Source organism: Octodon degus, unplaced genomic scaffold (assembly GCF_000260255.1).
Source record: "Octodon degus isolate 3935 unplaced genomic scaffold, OctDeg1.0 scaffold00112, whole genome shotgun sequence".
Taxonomy (NCBI): domain Eukaryota; kingdom Metazoa; phylum Chordata; class Mammalia; order Rodentia; family Octodontidae; genus Octodon; species Octodon degus.
Genome location: NW_004524688.1, coordinates 4458486 through 4482413, shown reverse-complemented (window position 1 = coordinate 4482413; position 23928 = coordinate 4458486). Strand labels below are relative to the sequence as shown.

At 41.5% G+C, this 23928-nt stretch overlaps 1 protein-coding gene and 1 pseudogene across 1 annotated transcript in view; one reads left to right on the top strand and one right to left on the bottom strand.

The window, feature by feature from the left end:
• Positions 1 to 23928, top strand: part of Slc22a3 (solute carrier family 22 member 3) — a 141545-nt gene that overhangs the window by 9128 nt on the left and 108489 nt on the right. The gene's annotated exons all lie outside the window — the stretch shown is intronic.
• Positions 1401 to 23928, bottom strand: part of LOC105743273 — a 26425-nt pseudogene continuing 3897 nt past the window's right edge.

Below are 23928 nucleotides of genomic sequence, written 5' to 3'. Positions count from 1 at the left end.
TATGTCTTGGTGTAGTTTCATTTTGGTCATGGCTAATTGGAGTTCTGTATGCCTCACTTAATTGTATGTCAGATTCTTTTCTCATGCTTGGGAAATTTTCTGCTCTTCTGCAAAATTTTTGTGACATTTATGTTGACTTATGCTTTTTCATTGACACTTATCAATCTTATTTTATTTTTCTTTGTGCTGTCTTGCAGCTATTGAATTGTTATTTCCTGATATCATTGTTTTTAAGAGATCTTTCCTTTCAGGATCATTAGCCTTGATCCTGTCTTCAAGGTTTAAAGTCTGTCTTTAATTTCATTCAAGTGGTTTTACCACCTTTCAATGGTATTTTTAATTTCATGGATATCTGTTTGAATCCATTTCATGCGTTTTATTTCTTTCCTATATTGGTTATTCATCATTTCCATCATTTTTCGTATGTATTTTTGTTTTTTGTCTTTATTCTAGATATGCCAAGTAATTTTTTTTATTATGATTGTCATTTCTTTTTTTACCTGGAAGATTATTTTTGATCTGATTTCCTCTTTAGCATTATGGATTTATTTACTTTGATTGCTGTCATTTCAGATATTTCAAGTGTGTGTCTTGTGTAAGGATCTGTGGATGTCAGTGTGGTCCATTCTACCTGGGGAGACATGGCAGCAAGAATGAAGAAAAGATAGACAAGACAAGAGCTGGGATGGGTGGTGACTCGTCTGCCTGGTTGGCCAGATGGCCCACCCTCAGCAACAATATGGACATTTATTTATACCTTTACAAAGTTAGTAACATGATACAAAGTTGCCTAGTGACTAATAGTCCTCAATGTCCAGGCAGGATGTTTTTCTCAAGACTGAGGTAGCTTGACTGCAAAGGTAATGAGGTCTCATCCTGCCCTCTCACATAGGATCAATTTGAGCTTTGGTGGCTCCCAACATAGCTCCCTTTTTTGTTTTGTTGTGTGAATGATGGGTGTTCCATTGCAGATAGAGAAGCTACCTTTGTAGAACTCTGTAGAAGACCTTTTCATTCTTGATGCCAGTCCAAAGATCTTTAGTACTTGTGTTCAGCAGTTTGACCCTATATCATACAACAATCCATAACAGTAGTGAGTTGCTAGCGAAGTTGGCAGTTGTCAGAATTTGTTAGTGGTTTGAGCCTCTTATAGCTTAGCGTATTATTATAGTATTACTTTTTGAAAATTTTTTTGTTGTGGTTGAAACCATGGCTTTTTATTTACACAGATTGTTCAAAAAAGAGCTTGTCAGAAACTTTAACATGAGGATCCACAAAAAAGAAGAAAAAAAAAAAAAAAGAAAGAAAGAAACCTTGTTTTTTTTTTTTTTTTTTTTAAAAAAAACCTGTTAATGGTGCCTGGTGAAAGGATCCACATTTTCATAGATGAGGAAGTGGACTTTCAGAGGGCTACTAAAGGAGGAATATTTGTATGGGGACCGAGGGCAGTTATTCCCAGGCTCACAGTGATTTGGAGAATGTGTCACAGTGCTAAGCACAGGGTGATGGGACAATGATCACTGCCAAGGGCCTGGATGGATCTTGCTGTCACACGAAGCAGGTAAAAGGGAACGGGACAACAGAAAGTAATCAAGGCGCAAACCTACATTCTTGGACCAAGCATTCATTATGTAAGTCCAAAAGGTGTAGGCATAGGTAGCATTAGGGTACAGGTGAAGAAAGCTGTCGGCCAGTGGAACAGCCTGCAGCAGCTCCCCAAAGCCTTGGTGCTCCTGTGGAATGAAGCCAGCATTCCTTTTGTTTCCTTTGGGGTTATGAAGGTCAATTTCATCGTGAGCCACATTGAGGTTCCCACATAGTACAAAAGGCTTGAGGGATACCAAGCCCTTCAAGAACTTGTGAAAGGCTTCATCCCAGTGCTGCCTGTACTCCAGCCTTACCAGACCCCAGCCTGCATTGGGTACATAGGCTGTGACCAGCATGAATGAGTCGAATTCAGCCATAATCACCCGGCCTTCCTGGTCATCTTCCTCCTCATCAAGGCCATAAGAGACTTTGAGTGGATACTGGCAGAAAGCAGACCCACACTGCTATCTCCTTCTTTGTCAGAAGGTGCTGACCAGTACTGATGGGATAGTCCAGACAGCTCCTGAAGCTCAGCTGGGAGTTTGTTCTCTGAGCATTTGGTTTCTTGGAGGCACATCTGGAGCTTCTTCCTTTACCCAATCTAAGCCCTTCTTCTTAATCCAGGCATGAAGCCCATCCATGTTCCAAGAGCATATCTTGAGTGCTGTGAATTTGCCACTGGGTGAGGTTTTTTTTTTTTTTTTTTTTTTTAAATCTGGTAGATTCTCATACAAGAGTGGGCCTTCTCTTGCTGCCTCTTTTTCATTTTTCTTTGCTCCCACTTTCCTCCTCTTGGCCTCTGACTCTCTCTTGGGCTCTTCCCCATCTTCTGCCACTGATCCCTTTTTCCCATGCTTTGGTATCCCTGTAACAAAGGCCCTTTGATACCTGTACCTCGTCAACCACCAAAATAGTATTTTCACTGGGTGGTCTGCTCTGGCTCCAGCAAGACTTCTTATCTCGGTAGCCGAGCACAAAGAATGACTTTTTACAAATTGTGGTTACATTTTTCTGCTGGATGTTAAGACCAAGTTAAAGCAAGACCTGTATAACCACAAATGTAACTTTTGCTGTCTGACGAGGTCAGTTAATTTCCTCAAGATTTACCTTGGAACCATGTACAGCACCTCTTAGATCTCCTGTCAGTGTCAGCCATCTGGATGAGTCACGGCCATTGCTTGACCAATTTGCTTTCTGTGAAAGCCTGAGAGACCTTTTTTTCTCTCTAGGTGGTTCTCCTTAGGCACACTATACATCATCGATCACTTTCCTCTCTGGCCTCAGTGTCTCCTTGCTCAGAAAATCAGGGACTCAACTGAGTTACAGGATGTCACAGCAGAGGTTTACTTATGTCCTGAGTCCTCACTGACCTTAGGGCCAAAATATTGGCTGTCCTTTAAGCCCATCTAGCTCTAATTTTTGGTTTCCAAACATTAGTTGTTAAACATCCAGAAGAAAGGCTTGATGATATTACCCTGTAACAGAGGCAGTAAGCTTAATACTACTATCTGAATATAAAACACCTTAGACATAAAATGGAACTGTCATTTTCTAACAACCATATTATTCTAATATTTAAATCCCTATAGAATGTTAAAAGACAACAATTTCATATTTTTACACAGAAATTTAGAAATCAAAACCATATACAACATCATAGCAGGACAATACTGATGACATTTTGTGATCTATTTAAATTTTCATTTTGGCATAACACTTTTTTTTTTTGCGGAACTCGGGATTGAACTCAGGCCCTTGCGCTTGCCAAGGGAGCACTTATTCTACTGAGCTATCTCCCCAGCCCCAGCATAACACTTTTGACCAATCTTTTCTATTTAATATGTAAGAATTTTTTACTTAATTGATCATTGTTAAATGGTATATACATCACAAGTTTTTTGTTAAAGGCAGGTGTTTGAATCTGAGAGAAAGCCTTATCACAACAAGCAATCTTTGTGACTGTGAAAGACCTGTATACTTGGAATCATGAATACACTTAGAACACTATGAGATTAACAATAATAGGGGCTGGTGAGATGGCTCAGTGGTCTAAAGCACCTACTTAGAACAAGCTTAGCAAAGCACAGGGACCGCGGTTCAATCCCCCAGCACCACATGCCAGCCAGCCCCGCCCCCAGGTGGGCTGAGCTGGCCACACACACACACACACACACACACACATAAATAAAAAAAAAAAAAAAGAGATTAACAATAATGAATTACCATACACATGTGAAAATCTTTGTTTCTTAATTTAGTTGCATACCAAAAGCATTAAAAACAAACTATATCTTTTAACCAAAGACCAGTTTATTAAGGGTATCTCCTAAGAGACTGCTGAGATTACTGGGCGGTCCTCATTAATGAACAAAAATGTTGGGCCACACCTCTTATTCAGCACTTGGACTCCTCTCTAATAATTTCTCATCCCTCCAAGGAATTTTTGTTTAATTACCTTAAACGTTTTGATAAAAAGTGTATAGAAATCAATTTTGATATCACTTAGACCAGCTGGTAATTTAAGAGAAAGCATACTTTTAAGTCTGTATCCCAAATTGTATTATGAACAAATGATCAAAAAAGGAAAAAGAGGAACAGCTCTTCACAGAATGACATACACATCAATATGCAGAACATGAAAACAAACATCTTGGACAAAATCGAAAGTGCACTCAAATATATTCTTGACCAAATTAAATTATAGTAACTTTATAACTTTTTGAAATTTATAATTATAAATAAACTAGTCAGATCTTATTTGTTAATAAGCAGAGATTGTCAGAAATTTTTGGAAGGAATACAATCTTTTATCTATAATTAATATGCATATTTTGTGCTTTGTATTTTTGTCTAAATTTTAGTAAAATTTAGCTCAGTTATTTTTATATATTATATTACCAATCTAAGCTTTAGATTTACATTTTGTCAGTTCCTTCAATAGGCTCCAGATTGGATCTGGCCTCACTTTTGTTAATTTTTTCTCCAGATCTTGCTTCATGGTATAACCTGACAGCATGCCCTGGTACCCATATAGGTCAGTCAGCATTCTCTGGAGGAACACAAACATACCCTCTTCCCCAGGTTAGTAGTGGATTGGGTCCCTTCCATTGTCCAGTGTAGAGATATCTTCAAAGGACCCTTCCTAGTCTTTTTGCTCTTATTTGCTGGAATGATCTTTCTGCTGCTGTACTTCCATCTTCTGTAGAATTTAGCAATAGTGTATATTGACAAGTGAAGTTGGAGGGATTGATCCCACCCTGCTTTTTTGTAACTAAATTTTGATTGTACAGTAAGGAAACTGTTATCCTATATTTTGGAAGAGGAAGCTGTACATTTCCTCATTTTTATCTGTGAAGAAAAGCAAATTAATTTTATTTAGCTGAAGGATAATGATAGTCAATAACACCAGAGAAATTAGCCCAAAATCTAGATGGAGCCAATTAGTATTACCAAATAGTCTGAAAATCATGAATGGTTGATCTGAATAGTTTGGGGCACGTTATATCTTTGTTGGATAAATTGACTCAAATATGAAGAAGTTATCACAGCTTGTACCCTTTGGAGGCCACCACTAGGCCTTTTATTATTTAAATGCGATGTCAACATTAAGCCACTGTTTAAACCACACTGCTTTCAGATAGTGCTTCAAACCTCTAAATTTGTTTTTAAAATATCAAGACATTTTTTATACCAGTTTTAATTTAGGAATTTAAAACAAGCAATCAAACTTGTTAGGAATGAAAAGTAATCTTTTAAACTATCCCTGTTATTGTAAATCTTCAGGAATATAATTTCTTTTTAAAGCAAACTGTTTTTATCTTTATGTTGGAAACAGCCTCCCAAAACAATCACCTTAAGGGGAAAATGTAAAAATTCCTCTTTCCGTGTCCACTGTAATGGAGAGAGAGAACCACTCCACCTCCTGCCCCCCAGCCAAGCTCCATTCCTGGGGGAGGGGCCTCCTACATCTCTCCAGGTGGGCAAACCAGTACCTTTGTAGCTGCCTGACCTGGGGGCCATCCACACTTGCATTTGAAGTGCCCTTTGAAATGTTTTTCCTTTAATCAACCCAATTTTTTTTCCTAATAATTTTAAAACGTTTTATCATAGAAAGAATGACCAACTGAGTGATATGAGTCTGGAGCAATCTAAACAGTGTTCTAAGTAGATTGAACTATAACTTTGTTTTGTTTTTTGTATTTAGTACAGGGTCTACAGGGTCTCACTACATAGATCAGACTCATAGTGATCTGCCTCTGGTCAGCCTCCCAAGAGCTGGGATTACAGGTGCACGCCACCATGCCCAGTCTCAATTGCTGTCTCAGTGTGCCCCAGGGGTGGGGCCAGCATGGCACAACAGGGATCAAACCCTGGGCACTGCACTTTGCCTATGCAGGCGCTTTAGTCCGCTGAGCTATCTGGCCAGCCCTGAGCTATAACTTTGATACCTCTGTATAATCATCACTGATGACACTAAGCAAAACCTGAAGACTCTTGTATTGAGGCTCTGCTTCTGGTTGCTGCTTTTACTCTACGGCCTCCTGGCTGCACAAGCTGCTAGCAGCACAGGTTCTTTTCTCCCTTGACTGTTTTTACCAAGCCCTTGAGTGGGAAGGAAACCTTCTTGCAACATTAGATGAGGCACCAGGGAGTTAGGACTGGACCAAAATGCTCATATACCTTGTAATATGTCATGACCCCATAGATTGACCAATATATGGGGGGACATAAGGAAAGAAATATCAAGGATGGCCTTCAGCATCTCTCTAAGTGAGCAATTTATCACTTCTGCTAGGGTTAGAAACCTTATCCACCCCTTGTAAATCTGTAGTGGCCACATCCAGAGGCAGTGCTTCTGACCAGTGATGCTGAGCAATCACTGAAGCACCTGCACGTGTGCCTAGTAGCCCTTTAAATACATTTCCTTCAATAGTCAGCTCCATATCAGAGTGATTTTGTTTAACCTGTTTAACTTAATAGATGTTAGAAGTTCCAAAGCCCTTGAATTGTTTGACCTTATTTATAAATATTCCAATTTTTGCTGAGGGAAAAATGACCAACTGAGCCACAGGGGTATCTGGGGTGATTGGAGCAATGGTTTAGGTATAACCAGCATCGATGACATTGGTGCTACTAGGAATGGGCTTTCTCACTCATATTTCCCTCCCCAAGAGTCAAGGCTACTACACGGCCACTGGATATTTTGTTTTTGCCGAGAATGGCACTGTCTTGAGCCTAACAAAGTTTTGATGCCGGCAGTGCACATAGCCAACACCAAGGCCAAGGCGAGCCATAGTCAGAAGCCTCCTGCTTAGCCCCAGTGCTCAGGCCTGTTGTCAGCTTGTGCCAACCTCTGGGGCTGGCCCTGGTGCACAGATGCACAAGCAGCAGGGAAATCCCAGCCGAGTGCCTAGGACTGGAGCACGGCCCCCCCCCGTGAAGCCAGGTTGTGCCCCTCCCCCTGGAGGCGCCATGCTGCTTAGAACCAACTGCTCCCAATTTAAAAGAACTTTTTCCTTTTTTATCTAATTGAGCAAAGCTAGAGTGTTTAAACTCTATCTGCTGTGCCTTTGCTCTATCCTTCTTGTCCTGTTTGGACCTTGATTTTAAAACACTATTCCGCTCTAGTCCTTTGTGGTGGTTTTAGAAATGAGCACAAATCCAGGAACCTAGAAAACACCAAACATTTTGATATACATCTCTATATATCTATAAACATCCAAGGTTCTTGAAACTCTGTCCCATTTTTAACTCAATCTAACTTTCCTTTTTGGCTTCTCTCAAACCTGTTTCTTTTTTATTTATTTCTTTTTTTTTTTTAAAAAAATGTTTTTAGTATAGGTTCTACAGTGTCTCACTCCATAGATCAGACTCATAGTGATTCCCCTGTTTTCAACCTCCCAAGCGCTGGGATTACAGTTCTGTGACACCACACCCAGTCTGAGTGCATCCCGGGGGCAGGGCCAGCACTGCATGCCAGGGATTGAACCTAGCCACTGCATTCTGACAAACCTGTTTCTTTATGCTCCTTTATCTTTCTGGCCCTAGTGGGCCTGTTTCTGCCCTAATGAACCTACTTTTGGCCCTTAATGAGCCTCTATCCCCAAGTTTTACATCTGATGTGCCAGTACCAATTCATGCCTGTACTGAATACTGCTGGCTCTAACCCATCCACTTCCCTCCCTTGTGTGCACTCTTTGGAAGTGTTCCTGCTGCCCACACTTGCCTCATACTGGGTGTCCCTGTTTGGGCTCCAAATGTGAGGATCCGTGGGTCTCAGTGTGATCCGTTCTACCCCGGGGAGAAATGGCAGTAAGAATAAGGAAAAGACAAGAAGACAAAAGCTGGGTTAGGTGGTGACTTGTCTCTCTGGTTGGCCAGACAACCCCCACTCCCAGCAACAATATGGACATTTATTTGTACCTTTGGAAAGTCAGTAACATGTGATACAAGGTTGCCTAGCAACTAATAGCCCTTAGTGTCCAGGCAGGATGTTATTCTCAAGGCTAAGGTAGCTTGACTGCAAAAGTAATGCGGCCTCATCCTGCCCTCCCACATAGGATCAGTTTCAGCTTCCCTGGCTCCCCACAGTCTTCCATTTTTCCTCTGTCTCATTGTGTCCTGGACTTGTTCTGGGTGGACTAGAGGGCTGAGGTTGCATTTTGTTTTTGCATCTTGCCATTTTTTCTGTGTCAGAAATTTGTCTTGTGTTGTCTCTGTTGATGTTTGTTAGTTTTTGTAGTAGGTAGCTTTACGATTAGTATCAAGGCCTCTCTTGGAAAAGTCAGGGATGTCTTCCATGTGTAGAGGTTCTTGGTTTGTGCCTGTGCCAATTTCCTGCCTTCCCAACTAAGAATAAGACATTGATGTCTGTGTGGCTCACATCCAAGTCCTTTGGTTGCTGGGCAGTGGTGATAAGTGTGAGAACAACTGATTACAACCAATATGACAACCTAGGGGGCTTATGGATTAGTTCAGTTGTTTAAGTGCCTGCGGGGGCAAACCCAGTCAGGCTCAGGGGACTGCGGTTTGATCTCCAGCTCCCCATGCCTTACCAGACCCGTCCTTAAGGTAGCTTGAGTGAGACCAAAAAAAAAAAAACAAAATCTATCTATCTATCTATCTATCTATCTATCTATCTAGATATCTAGATATATATATATCTATATCAACTTAGCTAAAGTAGTGTAATTAGCAATATTAATAGCACCAAGCACAGTTTAGAAACTAAACTGTGTTGGACATTAATTTTATACCTTAAACCATAGGAGCAAAATCCACAGTTACGTAACAGAACCAATCATAAATTGGTGGCTTGTATGCAAAGTGTTTCCCCTGGGGAGAGTGATTTTATCCTGTGGTGGTGAAATTTAAGAAGAATATTGGATAAAACAAAGATAACTGGAAGGAAATAAAGAATAAAGAAGCAAGGCTATAGGGCATGGAGTGATCACACAGGCTTTGAGAAAATAAAGAGGGCAAGAGAGAAAGAGCGAAGGAGTGAGGGATTACGAAAGGTAACCAGAAAAATTAGAGACTGTTTCCTCATATGAAAGTATGATCCAATCTAGGGAGGTAAAGTGAGTAAAGGGGGTAAAGGGGGAAGGAAGATGTATAGATTAGAACAAAAGTATACATGAAAGAAGAGGGGGGCGGGGAAAGGAGAAATAAACCAGCAAAGAAAGAAAAACTAAGGCACAGGGGCTGGGGTTCGGTCTCCAGGCCTGCTGTGCTGGCCCTGCCCTCAGGGTGCACTGAGATGCCAATTGAGACTGGGCGTGGTGGCGGGCCTGTAATCCCAGCGCTTGGGAGGCTGCAAACAGGCAGATCACTACGAGTCCGATCTAGTAGTGAGACTTTGAACACCCTATAGACCCTTCCCTAAAATACAAAAGAAAAAAAAAAGAAAAAGAAAAAGAAAAAGAAAGAAAGAAAGAAAATAATAAAATAAAATACAAAACATTCTTCTGGTACCCACCACAAGCCCTAACTATTGGATAACCCTGTGAAGTCTACAGTAGAGTTTGTGCTTAACTTGAGCCCGATCTTGGTACCCAGATGTGGGCTCTGGGGTGAGAGGCTTCAGCCAGTACTTTCGGTATATCCCTTCACAGCCTGCTTCCTTATCCTGTTTTTCTCAGTATCTCTCTCCCCAATGCTGTGCTGCTTTCTCACAGACACAGGCTCTTCCCAGTCCTGTGCACCACTGGTTCCTTTTGGTCCTTACTCAGCTTTCGGTGTGCCTCTTCCACCAGCCCGTCTTTGTCTTCCCAGGTGTTTTGTTTGGGGTTGGGGCATGCTGTGTGGTCTTCTGCTCCTACTGTTGTCATCCAAGGCGACTCAGTCCCAATTCTTACTCCTTTCCTGAGTGGGGAATACTGGCTTCCCACTCATTGCTTTTACAAGTCTGCTGCCACCCCCCCCACCTGTAGTCCATAACTTTGTTGGCAGGGGGGGGTAAGGTTCTGTGGGTGCCTTTCTCCTCCTGCCCCACTCTGCGTAGACCCCGTGTACAAATTCCCTGTGCCTCTCTCTCTAATCACAGGTCATGGAGGAGGGCTTAGCTGTTCTACACACTCCTGTAGTGTTTAACCTTGTTCCTAGAGGGTCCAGTTGGCTCTCTGGTGCACAAAAGGAAAGGGAAGAAAAGAAAAAGGGACTGATCTTCAGGGAGGGAGCAGTTTGCTCCCTTCTGTGTGTGTCAGTGTGTTGGTGGAATTTACTCCTAGGCTCTAGCATCCTCTGTTTGCAGGAGAGCAAAAGAGGCAGGGAACCTCACATCCAAAGTCTGTCTTGTATGGCCTGATTAAGCCACACTGCTTTTGTACATCATTTTTCTTCTTCTTCCTCTTTTAAGATTCCAAGTATGGCAGGCATTCATTTTGATGTGGTGACCTGCCGGCAGGCAGCCGGGTGGACTGGCTGGTGGTTTTCTTTATCTCTGTTTTGTTGATCTGTAAATCTCCTGCTTACTGATTCTGATTTCAGGGTGTATGCCCCTTCCTTTTTCTTTCAGTTGTCTGTGCTTTTAGTTTAATTTCTCTAGATAGCTCTGAAGGAAGCTCCTCCATTTAGCCACAGTGTTTCCCTGTTTTTGTGTTTTTTTTCTGTTTAAATTGTGTGATTCAATTGCCTTTCTTTCTTTCTTTGTTTCTTTCTTTCTACTATAAACACTTAATGCTATAAATTTGCTGAGTGTCTTTGGCTGCATCTCAATATGTCTCAGAATGCATATTTCAATCAGTACTCTGTTCTCAGTGTTTTAAATTTCCATTTTTTTTTCTTTGACCAATCATTTATTTGGAGGCTTTATATTAAATATCAAATGTATTCTGGCTTTTAAAATCTTTTTGTTTTTGACTTCTTATGTAACTGCAGGATGGCCAGGGAATTTGGTTTGCATAGTACTATTTTTTTGAGTTTTATTAAAATTTGCTTTATGGTCTTATATTCAAGAGGCAATCTTACTGAAAATGTGTACATTCAAATTTAGAATATTAAAAAGTATTCTTGAGTGAATTGAACTTTTTATTATAGCCTAGGATGTGAACTAAAATGCATGACATATTTTATACATTTTCTGTCTTTTTTTGGGGGGGGTTAATGTTTATCTGGCACATTTTTGTTACCCTTGACTTCCCAAATTTAATTGTGTGACTCTTATAAAATGTATGCAGTAATAATAAGCTTCTCTTCTGGAGGGTTAACAACCTAAGTTTGCAGACCAAAAATTAGAGAATAGAAGGGCTGCAAGGACAGCTAACATTTTGACCTTAGCTTTTCAAGGTCAGTGAAAACTCAGGACATAGGAGAACCTATACTGTAACATCATGTAATTAGGTTCTGTCCCAAATTTTCTGATCAAGGAGATTATGGAGCCACAGAGCAACGTGATCAATGGTGTAGAGTATGCCTAAGGAGAGTCACCTGGAGAGAAAACATTCTCTCAGGTTCTTACAGAGAGAAAATTGGTCAAGCAATAGCCGTGACTCATCCACATGGCTGACACTGGCAAAGGATCTGCAAACTGTGGTACAGGGTTACAGGATAAATCCTGAGGGTACTTGACTGACCTTATCAGATACAAAAGTTACATTTCTTGTTATATAGGTCTTGCTTTATCTTGGTCTTAACCATTCAACAGAAAAGTGTAAAAATGAAGTATATAAAGTAAAACCATATTAATATTAGTGTTCAATATTCTAGCTGAGCTGTGAAAGGCTCAAGTCAACAACTTCTGTGGATAACCCACTACTATTGTGGACTGCTAGACTGTGTTGGATTGTTTTGCTGAATTCACACACCTATAGTATTTAGATGCCAATGGAATGCCCATCTCTGACAGGACTAAACAAAAAAGGGGATACAAAGGAAAGACCATTTTGTATCTGTATATGCAGAATAGTTAGGATAGATATACAGCTATTTGCCCTTAATCCAATGAGAAGAAAGATTTGTACCAATAGTGTTTGGACAGGATATCCTGTCTGCATCTTGTACTACAGATAACCACTAAGAAGATAACAATGTACAATGTATTAATTATTGAAACTGTCCTATTAATCAGTTTTGAAACTGTCTCATTGCTATTTGTTTCTCAATAAAATAAAAAAAACAAAATGTATACAATTTGATTTGCTTTTTTTTCTAATATGTTTAGTTTTCTTGTGTTGGTTTTCCATTGCTGTGACAGAATACCTGAGGTAATAAGCTTATGTAGAAAAGATTGCTTGGCTCCTTGTTTTAGAGGCTCAGTCTATGACTGGTTGCCCTTGTTCCTTTGGGTCTGTGGCAGTGCAAAACATTACTGTGGAAGAATCTGTTTACTGAATAGCACAGGGGATCAGTGGCAGGGATAGAGGTTCCAACATCCCCTTCAAGGGCACAACTCCATGGCCTAACTTCCTCCCAGAATGCCTCACCTCTTAAACAGTCCACTACTGCCTAATAGTGCCACAGGCTGGTGACTAAACCTTTAGCACAGGGGCCTTTGGGGGACATCTGAGATACAAAGTGCAGCACTCTAATCTGCTCCTCAAATTCATCATAGCAATTGATAGATTTGTACTTACTATGCCATGTTATTTTCTTGTCTTGCCCTTCCTATTCTTGTCAGCCTTCTTGCTTCCTTTAACAAAAGGCCTTTTATTTTTCATATTCTATCTTGTGCTTTCTTTGTTTGCAATTTAGGTCCTTTATTTCAAGTCTTTTAGTGATTATTTTTGGAAATATTACTAAAGTTACTTGACAGAACTTAAATTTTTTGCTGTGACCTCCTCCTAAATCACTGGAGATTATTAAACACTCATCCTACTGTCTTGAAAATATTAATGTTCAATATTCTAGATCTGTCCTTTTATTATTAATTTGTGATATTTATGTAGTCCATGTGACTTAGGTTTGTGTTTACACTGTATTCACTCATTACTCCATAAGGCATCTCCTTTTCTGTCATCGTTTTGGAGTAAATCAATTTCTTTAGTGTATCTCTAGGAGATAAATATCTTTAGCTTTTTTTATATGAAAATGTCTTTCACCATTATTATTATTATTATTATTATTATTAATCTTTTTGAGACAGGGTTTCACTATGCAGTTCAGGTTGGCTTTGAACTCACTTTGTAATCCAGGCTCCTCTTGAATTTACAGTAATCCTTCTGCCTCAACCTCCAGAGTGCTGGGGTTACAGGTGTGCCATCACCCTCAGCTAGTCCCATTGTCTTTGACAGTCTTGCTAGGTAAATACTTCTGTGTTACTGGTTATTTTCCCTCTGTTCTCTGAAGAGGATCTGTCATGTAGCTTTTATTTTGTTTCTTTGAAATCCGTTATCAGTCTGACTGTATCTCCATGGTAGATAATATACTTTTCTCTCAGTTGTATCTGGGTAAAGTCTTTGTATTTGTTGTTGTTATCATGGTTTACTTTTTGTTTTTTTAAAAAATTATTCAGATTAGTGTACTCGCCTCTAAAAATATCTGGCATATCATAAATAATAAATACACATTGAGTGAATTAATGTGTTTTCTTTTACTGTGAATTTGGTTTTTTAATCAGTTCTGGAAAATTATAAACTATTTCATCTTCAGTGTTGCCTTTCTCACACTTCAGTCTTTCCTTTAGAGATTCTAATTAGACATAAGTTGGACCTTCTTTTCCTCACCTTTCTAACTTTATCTTCCATTGTCTATTTCTGTTCCGTAGGTTTGGTCTAGGCATTTTTCAGATCTATTTTCCAGGTCACTTTCCATTTAGCAATATGAAATTTGATACTTAATCCACCTAAAGAGATCTTTATTTTAACAAAAGTTGAAAACATTTTATTTTTTAATTTTTACGGTCAAATTATATTTACTTTTCACATATGCCTGGTCATTTATCAGTAGACTCATTTCTTGCTTACTTTTGTGTCCCTATTTTTCAGTTTCCTCCAGAGTTTGATGCATGATTACTCTATGCATTGCATTTGGTAGTCATCTGACTTCCTTGGAGTTCTAAGTGTGAGGGTTCAGTGTGTGTTGATTGTGAGCTCTGGGGTAACTCAGCCCTCTCTGTGGGAGGCCTTGCTCCCTCCAGTAAATCCTTGCTTTGGGAGCTGGGAGACAGCACTGATCTGGAATCTGGTCTCCCTTCCAGACTGTCTGGCTTACCCTAGAACAATGAAATCTCTGTTATTTGCTTTTATTAGAGGTGTGTGGTTTCCCTCACTTCCTGAAAGATCCAGCATTCAACAAAAGTTATATTTTATGCTATCTTGTTTTTCAGCACCAGTCCCTCAAAGTATTGCTTTGTGCTGAAGGCTAAAATGTTTCAGTAGCTTAGTAGTTTTTAATGGAGTAAAGCAGGATCCTAATGAATGAAGTCACCCCATTGTGTATCTGCTCCCCTGTCTTGGCAGTAGAATCGACAAAGGGATCCATAGAATGGTGTTTATGAACCCCAGAATGACAACAAGGAACAGGTGCACAATGAAGAGCTTCATTAGGAGAGTATGTGAGAGAATCTTATGCGTCTCTCTGAGAGCTGATGTTTTGAATTATCCGTAATAGCTTAGTGGGAATTTGTTTAGCATTTATTATATATGAGGTACCTTGATCCAGTCTCACAGGGGCAGGGAGGAGCCCAAGGCAGTTTACAATCCATTGTTTTCATCATCCTTTTCTCTGGAGCTATTAAGTATCCCTGGAGCACTGTTTGATTTTCATTCCTGGGTCCTGCCCACAGAGTTTGGAATCCCAGATGAGGAGTGGGTTTAAGAATCTCACTTTTTACTAGCACTAGGGCCCCTCTAGGTGGTCTGTAGATCACACACACACACACATACACACACACACACCCCCCACACACACACGGAGGAGACATATGAGTGTTTCTTAATGAAGAGTGTGATGAGAATATCCTGACTGGAACAGAAGTGCCAATTCTGCAACAGACTCTGGGAAGGGTTGTATCATCTCTTTATCTCAAGGAGGAGCTCCAGATTTTGTCTCAAGAAATACTAGTGCTTATTTCCCAAAAATGTTAAACATCCTGGAGATGTCCAACAAATAGAAAAACTCTGTAATTGATTGCTATAGAAGACCCAAAGCTGAGTCACAATAAGAATCTTGGTAAACCTTGGAGGGAGCTTTGGACAAAGGAAGAGGGGCACCACCCACATGGGACACCCAACAGATATGATAGTGACATCTGCACTTTTGATCTGTGGGTTAAAGATCTTAGAATGACCACCTTAGTGGAGTGGAAAGAACAGATGCCTTCTGGGGCCAAATGGATCTGGGCCTCAGTTCAGGCTGCCCTGTCTATCCATTTGAAAGGCAAGTCACAGAAGTTCGCTAAGCCCCAGGCTCCTTAGCTCTGGAGGGCTGAGCGAATGCCTGCCTGAGTGATTATCATGGAGCATGCTAGGTAAGCGCCTGCCACTGAAGCTGCCCACCAGTGCTTCTCAAAGCAATTATTCTTGTGTCTATCTATGGAAGGACTCTTAAATTCTGTAGGAGCCTGAGCTGGGAGAAGAAACAGGCCGTGAGCTGGATCTGGCTCTGGGGCTAGGGTTTGCTGACCCCTGGCCTAACATAACAATAAAGAACATTGACTTTAAATATAAAATAAATATTTCCTGGCCACTAATTTGCCCTTAAGGCAGTCCTTTCTCTGTAGGCATGGGTAGGTTGTATTTTCTGGCTTCCCTTGCAGCTTGTGAGGTTGTGGCTCTGGTTAATGACATCCTTAAGGCAGTCCTTTCTCTGTAGGCATGGGTAGGTTGTATTTCCTGGCTTCCCTTGCAGCTTGTGAGGTTGTGGCTCTGGTTAATGACATCAAGGCAAGTGTCATGTAACTGTAAGCCCCAGAGACAAGGTTACCTCTCTTATTTTATTTTTTGATCATTTATTTATTTATTTATTTATTTATTTATTGGGTACAGGGCCTTGCTATGCAGCTTGGACTTGTAATGATCCTTCTGTTTTCAGCCTCCTCAGCACCTGGGATTACAGGCTTGTGCCACCATGCCCAGTATCAGTGGCTGCCTCAGCGCACCTGGGGTTGGGGCTGGCACAGAGTGTGGTGCTGGGGATCAAACCTTAATCCTTGCACTTGCCTAAGCAGGCACTTAGTCTACTGAGCTATCTCACCGGCCCTATTATAGCTTTTAACTGTTAGCCTATCCTGACTAATACGTTCTAGTGTTTCCTGGTGGGCAAAGATCACAGGCTGCCTGATGAAACAGGACCAAAGCTGACAGTTTTAGGAAGTTTGTCTTATCTGGAACACAGTCTACCCACGACCTTGCCAGTCCACAGGCTACCTCTGGGGAGCCTCTTCCTGAAGGCTGTGACAGTCAGCCCCGAACGCCAGCCTGTCCTACTCTGGGCCTGTGCACAGTTCCTCTCCATTTCTCAAACGTCATAAGTTTAAGATGTTGCTTAGTGTTTTTTAGGCCAAAAATTCCTTCTCTAACTTCCACCTCTGCCCTGGGGCTGGGTTTGGGTTTCTCTCTCTACCTAACCACTCTAATGTGCTGTTGGTGCGAGTGGCTGCCTCCTTCAGCAGAGGACAGACTCACCGTCCTCCAGTGTTTGATGCATTTTAGTAAATATTTGTGATTAGGTAAATAAATAAATAAATGAGAAAATGACAAATTCAACCTCTTTATAACCACAATTAGGCCAGTCTTGAAATTGATTGTCAGAGACTGATAAAAGCTCCTTTCTCCTAACAGTGCCTCTTCTTCTTCTCCTTTATAGTACTTAGGATTGAACTCCAGCCTTTCTCTTTGAGCTCTTTATTATTGTGAGACACTCTTCTTGCCAAGTTACTAAATACCCTAGGCTGGGCTCGAACTTGCTGTCCTCCTGCCTCAGACTCCCAGAGTGCTGGGATTACAGGTGTGTACCACCACATCTGGCTCAGTGCTATTTCTTTTCTTTTTTAATTTCTTATTTGGTAGAGGGTCTCACTATACAGCTCAGACCGGTAGTGGTTCTCTCGTCTCAGCCTCCTCAGCGCAGGGATTACAGGCGTGCACTACCATGCCTGGTTTTGGTGGCTGGCTCAGTGGGCCTGGGGTGGGGCTGGCACAACATGAGATCAAACTTGGGTCCTTGCGCATGCCTAAGCAGGTGCTTAGACTGCTGATCTATCTCTCTGGCCCCTCAGTGCTGTTTCTTAGTCACTCACAATGCCAAGTGGATATGTCTCCTTCCTTCTTGGATCTCTCTTGAATTGTGACAGATCTACAGGTTTCAAGGGCTCTGCTGAATCTGCCCTTGTGGGACTCTGGGACAGGGAGAGGGCCAGTTGCCACACGGGCCCCTCAGCACAGAGGCATTGTCATCTGCAGGAGCCTGACGTAGGGAACGTGACATGGAACAGAAAAATGAACTGTTAGAACTGTTGTACTTAGGGGTCATCATTTTTATGTGATAATGTCTGTTGGGTGTAGGAGGATTTTCCCAGCTGTCCTGGTTCTGCTGTGGTGCCTGTGAGGTCATCAGAACCCATGGAGGGACATCTGGGTGCAAATGTGCGGCCAGGTACCAAGGGGTTCCCAGTGCCAGGCATGGCCTAGAACCCTACAGTACATGAGCCAGTAGACGCAGCCTGACTTCCAATAGAATGAACCCTTTCCAATGCTCTTCTTCACCTCTCTCTCTCTCTCTCTCTCTCTCTCTCTCTCTCTCTCTCTCTCTCTCTCTCCCTCCACCCCTCTCATCTGCTATCTCTCTGTCTCTTTCTCTCTTTTCTTTTCTTTCTCCATAACCAAGAAAGGCATAGGGAAGAAAGTGTGATTTTTAAGATTCTGTCTTACACACGATGCAGTAGTTTTGTTTTTTTTTTTTTTTCTTTCCAGAGCTGGAGATTGAACTCAGACCCTTGTGCTTGCCAGGGAAGCGCTTATTCCACTGAGCCATCTGCCCGGCCCCTGATGCAGTAGTTTTAATTGTGGGTAATGCAACCCCAGGTCATAAGTCCAACTTGACTTTTTAACTTTGACACTATGTTGGGGGGAGTTAGAAATGAACTTCAGGCTGAGGAGATAGTTCGGCAGTCTAAGCACCTGGCAAGTGCAAGGACCTGGGTTTGATCCCTGGTACCACATGCTGTGCCAACCCCACTGTGCCAGCTACTGAAGCTACTGAAACCAGATATGGTGGTGCACACCTATAATTCCCAGCCCTGGGGAGGCTGAGACAGGAGAATCACTATGAATCAAGCTGCATAGCAAGACCCTATACCAAATAAATAAATAAATCTTAGAACAAGAAAAAAAGAACTTTAATCAGTGGCATAAGTACCAGTCTGACAAGCACAAGGTCCTGAGTTCAATCCCCAGTATAGTACAAAACAAAACAAAATAAAACAAAAAAAAAAGTTTTTTCAAAGAAGAAGAATAGGTATTACTATTGGGTAATTTCTGGTCCTGCAGTGGGAAGATTACATGTCCCTAGCCCAGCCACCCTGTCGCTGGCTACCCGTGTATGGTGGAGTAGGGAGGAGGTCACCTCTCTTCACTTCTCCAAGTGAAGTAGTTCATTGTCAGCTGACCAAAAGTTCTCTCTATACCACTTTACAGTCACGTTCAGACCCCTGATGTATTTGGTTCCTGTCTTCCTTACTTCTTTCTTATGGCTGGGATAAAATACTAGTCACCCAAAATTAAGTTTATTTAGCTCACAGTTTGTAGAGATTTCAGTCCAAACTCAGCTGGCTCTGAGGCAGGGTGGCACATGGCAGAAGGCAACAGTTCACGGCAGTGCAAAACAGCAAAAGCAGCAAGAGCAAAAGGGGAGAGCAACAGAGAACAAGCCTCTTTCCCTCCCTCATATTTTATGCATGCTACCTACCCCAGGGCAGGTGTAGCACTCACACCAACAATTCTAGCATTGCGCCATGAATCAATCACAAACTGTAGAAGCCACCTCAAGACTTTGTGGTGTGGGGACATCTAGCCATGAACCATAACGGTTCCTGACCCTGAACTCATGATTGCCCACTTTATTCAAGGGTGGAAGATGTCTCAGGATGAAGCTAACTTGAATCATGGTGGTGTTGCTGTCTGACAGAAAGATGATCTCTTCCCTTTCCTTAACTTTTCTTCTTGGTGGATTCACCATGCTTCAGGTGATGCCAACAGGAGATGGACTGGATGAGGGTCATGGTCCCTCCAGGGCCAGTGTGCACCTTTCCTGGTGCCTTGAGGAGAGTCACAGAGGGGACTTGACATCTTCTGTGCTCAAGAAGGGAACTCTTACGTGGAGGCAGGTAGGCAGAAGCCTAGACTTACAGACATGCTTGTTCTGCTTTCATGCCAGGCTGGGAGGTGAGGGAACACTCTCATAGTGTTCTTATAGGGAAGAAGAGACAGCTGAGTGACATGTGGAGCTCCAGCTTTCTCTGCAGCAGCCACTGCTGGGACCTGACAACTGAGACAGCCACGGAGTAATAGACTGAGGTTTCAGGAGCCCATTCACACTCACATAAGTTGTCTTAGTTTTCTGATATTACTACTTAAACATTAAACTTACATTCACCTTAAGGAGTATAGCATTGAAGTGTCTTAAAGTAATTCTGGCAAAATGACATGATTTAGGGAATATCAATGAAATCTGAGGACTTCAAATGACATCAGTTGCCCTGCCCTGGAAGCATCAGCTGTCCCTGTGGAGACAGTGACCTGGCGAGATTTCTGCTTACCCACACTGGGGCAGTTTTAATCTTGTTAGTTTCTGCTAGTCTCATAGTCGTACAATGAGGCAAGACGGTTTTATTTTTCTTGGTTTTACAATACAGAAGTAGGAATAGAGTCTACGGGATACTGTTGTGTGGGTTGCTGTGGTGGATTGCCTACTGGTGGTCCACTTGTAACTGCACTGAACCAGCATGGTGCTGGGTGTGGGAGGCCCGCCTGAGGATTGTTGCTGGCTGCAGAAGGGGCGAAACTGGAGAGGAAGCTGAGTAGTTGTTAGGGAGCTCTTGGCTCTGGAGTTGTTGGTTCTCCTGGAGTACCTTGTCATGCTGGCTTTCCTGATAAACTTGGTTGTTATCATCAAAGGGGCTTGGGACCTTGTTGTTGCTGAGAATGACTGTGCTTCGCTTTGTGGGAGCTCTGGTCCTTACTTTGAGCATCTTTTTTTGACTCCAGAGGGGAAGACAGTGCACTGTTCAGTGCTCTGGAGAAGCTTGTCGAGCTGACTTTGCTCATATGGATGTGGCTGTTCTCATCGTTGGAATAGCTTGGGACCTCATTGTCACTGAGGATGGCTGTTGTACGTTTTGGGGGGTGGGGAAGCTCTGGTTCTTACCTTGAGCATCGCTTCCTGGCTCCGGTGCATATCCCTCAGCTTGCTAGCACAGGTCCTTCGTTCTGCTGGCACAGACTTTGTAGCATTCACCGCTTACCTTTGGGTCTTCATTGAGACAGACTTGCATGAGGCACTGTCGTGGGTTCTGAGCCTTCAGGTAGACTTGTGGGGGACATTGTCACTGGCTCCATGTTGTTATCTGGACTTATGCAGGACATTGCCATGGGGTCCAGACCTTCAGCTGGCTTCTTTCATCTTTAGTGGTGGAAGATTTCCTGCACTCTCTATGTGTATGACTCTTTGATTATTATGAAAATAATCCTATAAATTATGCATCCTGTATTATTCCCTTGCAAACCTCAGACTACAACAGGTGCAGCTGTCTTCACTGCAGTTTCAGCGGGTCCTTGGAGAATGCTTTTCTTTCCACCCCTGTAAGGTGGAGGCGTTTTGGTGAAGTGGTCATTTTCTGTGAAATGCCTTCAGCACAGCAGAGTCCAGAGTCCAGCAGAGTCAAATGCATTACCATACCAAATAAAATTATCTTTTCATCGGCCAACTCCATGGTGCATGGGATAATTTGAGTTTATTTGTATTTTCTTAAGCTTGTTCTATGGACTAGTATGTGGTCTATTTTAGAGAATGTCCCATGTATAGCTGAGAAGAATGTATACTGTGATGTAGGGTGGAATATTCTGGAGACATTTACTAAGTCTATCTGTTCACATATTTGGATCAATTCTAATATTTCTTTGTTGATTTTTTTCTGTAATTTATCTGACATTTTCTTTTCCAAGAACCTTTCCCACAGGATTTCTTCATCCAAGTAAAGCCTTCACAAGACTTAGGTGATTCAGAGCCAGAGTGGGGGGTCCTCTCCTGACCAGAAGAGAGGAAGCAGAATGTCCTGGTTCTCAGGACAACCAGAATGGTGAGACGGTTTGAGCTTACGAAGTCCTCTGGCTTGGTGTCTGGTGTGCAGTCTCTGGAGTTGGAACCTCAGTTCTTATGCTCTGGGGATGTCAGAGACACGTCAGCCTTCCTGAAAGAAGATGGGAATTGGGTGAGCAGCACGTAGCCTGCTCGGAGGTGTGTGGTGTGGGAGTCTCACCCGGGAACAGATTCATGCTCTCCTGCACAACAGTGTCCCAGCACTCAGATATCTTCTGGAGTTGTTGCTCAGCACCGTGAACGCACAGAATGGCTCTGATTTCACAACTTCTGCCAAGTGGAAGCGTTGGGTGACTGACAGCTAGAGATGAAAGCTGACATGTGTGTCTGTAGCCCCTAGGGAGGGATTCTGTAAGCTGATACCTCTGAAGGACTGGGCGCCAGGGGCTCCTGTTTGAAGATTGATGGTAACACATTTATGGCGATGTTACAAAGAAGCATATACTTTATTATCAATGAGTTATTTTTAAAAGAAAGGTTGTATGTGGATACCAGTTTGGAAATGAATTCCCTTTTATTATTGTCAAATGAATTTTCAAAGCAAATACATGTAGGGAAGTCACATATGTCATTAAAGATATTAAATATATTGGGCCTGAGGATGTAGCTTAGTGGTAGAGTATTTGGCTAGCATGCATGGCTCCAGGTTTGATCCCTAGTGCCATAAAATGAAAAATACAAAACCCAGTGTAGTAGATTGAAACTAACTTGAATTAAAGTGACATCAACCTTTAAAAACTCAAATAAAAATAAATTTTAGTGTCTGGACTATAAGACATTTTCATTTCCAAGAACCTTTCCCACAAGAGTTCTTGATCTTTCTGTGTGTTACATTTCAGTTACTTGGTGACTCAGTTTACCTGAGACCTCTGATCAGCCCTGAAGCACCCTCGTAGGATTGCTGTGATCCCTGGTCCACCACATATGTGGATAGAGTATTACAGAAGGATTCCAACTTTAAATCTAGCCTAGTCAAATGCATTACCATACCAAATAAAATTATCTTTGCATCAGCCAACTCCATGGTGCATGGGATAATTTCAGTTCATTTGCATTTTCTTAAGCTTGTTCTATGGACTAGTATGTGGTCTGTTTTAGAGAATGTCCCATGTATAGCTGAGAAGAATGTATACTGTGATGTAGGGTGGAATATTCTGGAGACATTTACTAAGTCTATCTGTTCACATATTTGGATCAATTCTAATATTTCTTTGTTGATTTTTTTCTGTAATTTATCTGTTTGTGACAGGGGGGTATTAAGATATCCAATTGCAATGGTGGGGCCAGAGATATAGCTCAGTGGCATAAATGCCTGCTTGGCAAGAGCAAGGTCCCAAATTTGATCTCTGGTACTGAAAGAGAGAGAGAGAGAGAGAGAGAGAGAGAGAGAGAGAGAGAGGCTGACAGACAGACACACAGAGACAGAGACAGAGACAAGTCAATTGCAACTTGTTGGTGTTTATTTGATTTTTAATGCCCATTAATATTTATTTTATACAGTTGGGTGCACCAGTATTTGTTGCATATATACTTATAATTGCTATCTTTTTCTCTTGGAGTTTTCCCTGAACAAGTATGTAGAGATATTTTTGGTCTATTTTGACCAGTCTTATACTGACAAAGAGAATGCAGCAAATCACTAAGAAGGTTTACACCAGGACTAAGTAGGATTCATCTCAGGCATGCAGGCTTGCTTGCATTCATCTCATGGCTTAACATGCAAGTCAGTAAATGTAATACACCATATCAACCAAGCCAAAGACAAAAATCACATGACTGTCTCAATAGACACAGAAAAAAAATGTTTGACAAATCTAACATCTATTCATAATAAAATTGGAATAGATAGTCTTTATATCAATCTGATAAAAGCCATCTGTGACAAAACAGCAGCCAGCATCATACTAAATGGACAAAAAAAACAAAGGCTTTCACTCTCAAATCAAGAGCAAGACAAGGTTATCTACTATCACCACTCTGAGTCAATATAGTTCTGAAAACAGCCATAGCAATTAGACAGGAAAAAGAAATAAGAGGAATAGGAATATGAAGGAAATAAATAAATTACCATTATTCACAGATGGCATGATACTCTACATAGAAGACCACCAGAATTCCACCAAAATTCTTCTAGATTTAATAACCAAATTCAGTAATGTAGCTGGGTACAAAGTCAACACTCAAAAACCGATAGCTTTCTTGTACACAAACAACAAACTGACAGAGAAATTAGGAAAACCACAAGTTTAATAATAGAATTTTAAAAAATGAAATACTTAGGAATCAAAGGAAGTAAAAGACTTTTACACTGAAAATTATAGTAGTCTGGAAAAGCAGTTTGAAGAGGATATCAGAAAATGCAAGCTACCTGTCACTTTTTACAGGAAGAACCAACATTGTGAAAATGGTCATGCTTCCAAAATTGTTATACAGATTAAATTCAATCCCAATCAAAATACCATTGGCATATCTCATAGAGCTAGTGAAAACCATCCTAAAGTTTATTTGGAACCAGAGGAGACTTAGAATTGCAAAAGCAATTTTGGGCAACAAAGATAAGGCAGAAGGCATCACAATCCTTGACTTGAA